Genomic DNA, 2,212 nt, shown 5'->3' on the forward strand with positions numbered 1-2,212 from the left:
AGCGCACAGGTTATGGAGCAAATCATGAAAGATTCGACCCTTGATCCCAGCCTCGTGTGAAATACAGGTAACAAGCAGTACACAGTGACATAACACGATTCTTGGTTTTCATGATTGCAAGTCATAGCCAAGTATCAAGTGAGAAATTCAGTTTCATCTGCAAGGCTTAGAGAAGCCAAGTGATTCTAGAAAAATGGACCTTGTATTTGTTTTAAATTGGTAAAGAGCTTTGAGTGCTTATTAAATTGAAACCTTTTAAAATTTACTTTGTATTTTATTTTATTTCTTTTGAGATAGCGTCTCGCTCTGTCACCCAGGCTGGAGTGCAATGGTGTGAGTTTGGCTCACTGCAACCTCCATCTCCTGGGTTCAAGTGATTCTCCTGCCTCAGCCTCCCGATAGCTGGGATTAGAGGCACCCACCACCACGCCTGGCTAGTTTTTGTATTTTTAGTAGAGATGGGGTTTCACCCTGTTGGCCAGGCTGGTCTCGAACTCCTGACCTCAGGTCATCCACCCGCCTTGGGCTCCCAAAGTGCTGGGATTACAGGCGTGAGCCACTGCACCCACCCCCAAAGCTTTGTGTTTTTACAGATATTAGACATGTTTCTTGTTTAAGAAAAAAAATCTTAACAATAACATAGGAGAATAAGATAAACGTTTTTCCACCAAAGAGAATCATTGTGATTATTTTATCTTATTGGAATGTTGGATAATATAGTCTGCTTCATTAATGATCAAGCATGCTATGGATTTTCCATTTTTAGAGGATCTGTATCTCAGTTAAGGTAGTACTGGTAATTTTTTTACTGTATTTGAAGATGAAAAATATAGGCCAAAATCATAGACCTTGCATAGAAGCTGGGTAATGAAGACAGCTCTGGAGGAACACATAGATACACATACACAGAAACACACACACACATATATATAAAGTATACACACATAACATTTTTAAAAATTTTAAAGCAAAAGCTGGCCCCTCCCCTCTCACAGAGTGGGCAGGGCAGCGGTTGCATGGGCAGCTTTCCTTGTGAGCCACAGGTCCCTCTGGACACACTGGGGCCCAGCCACACCCCCCCCTTTCCCTTTCATCTTTGTCATTGACCAATGGGCTTGGAGCATTAAGGCCACACCCCTATTCTGCATTCTACTGGGGCCCTGCTTATGCCTCCTCTGGCTCAGTCACACAGCTGCCTGGTAGGTGACTGGAAGCGTTGATTAGTGCTCGCTGGGATTTCGCTGACGTGGCCCCAACCCTGCCTCCCTACCCACCCCACGATGGCAGAAGAAACTCGACAGAGTAAATTGGCTGTAGCCGAGACAAAGGTAAAAACGCACCAGGTCATCACCCCCCAACCCAGCCACAGATCCCCTCCGATGACAAGACCACTGCCAGAGTCCATACCACTCCTGAGGCACACCGGACTGGGCCCCCCAACCCTGGCGCCTCTGGGCTCCACCCACCAAAGTCTTGTCAGTCAGCCCTGCCCCTTAAGCAAGCAGCCCAGTCCCTGCCCTCGTCAGTCACCCCAGGGTGACTTCGGGTGGGTGACTCCCGGGGATTCCCGCTCCATTACTGGGTCCTCACCTCCTGCCGCCCCAAACTCGACCTCCCTGGTCTCTTTGGGCTGGCGTCTCCAAGGACCTCGGTCCCCCAGCCCCAGGCCCCGCCCTCGCCAGTCATCCCTGGGTGACTTTGGGCTGGTGACTCCTGGAGCTCCCTGCTGCAGACTCTGCCCTCCCCTCCTGCTGCCTCAAGGTGGACCTCCCTGGGCTCTTTGCGCTGGCATCTCCAAGGAGCTGGGTCCCAACCCTGTGTTTCCCTCCCCCATTGTGGAGCAGCAACTCGGACATTGTGCTGATGTGGTCCCTCCCCCTCGACCAGGAGGAGTGGAATGTAGTGATGTCACAATCCACCTAGGAACTGTCGTTACTGCAAGACCAGCCTTTGATCTGATGACCCAGTCCCCTAAGCGTTGTCACCCCATTTCTGATTCCTCTGGTCACAGCACAAATTTCCAGCTGCAAAGGGAATGGAGATAATGGGACCTAGGAGCAAGAGGGTTCAGGCTGCCTTACTCCCTTAACATAGACATTGACAGTGGGAAAAGCCTTCACCTCCCCCATGAGCTCAAAAGGTTCACAGTGTCTCTGGGTGGCAATGGGATAATTGGTTTGGTTTGGTTTTCTCCCAGGCTTCTACTTTCCAG

At 50.0% G+C, this 2,212-nt stretch overlaps 1 pseudogene; it reads left to right on the forward strand.

Moving 5' to 3' along the window:
* Window positions 1-1,185: 1,185 nt before the first annotated feature.
* On the forward strand, window positions 1,186-1,923 carry LOC116465753 (uncharacterized; annotated as a pseudogene).
* Window positions 1,924-2,212: the final 289 nt, after the last annotated feature.

Source organism: Hylobates moloch, unplaced genomic scaffold (assembly GCF_009828535.3).
Source record: "Hylobates moloch isolate HMO894 unplaced genomic scaffold, HMol_V3 SCAFFOLD_9725, whole genome shotgun sequence".
In the NCBI taxonomy this organism is placed as follows: Eukaryota; Metazoa; Chordata; class Mammalia; order Primates; family Hylobatidae; genus Hylobates; species Hylobates moloch.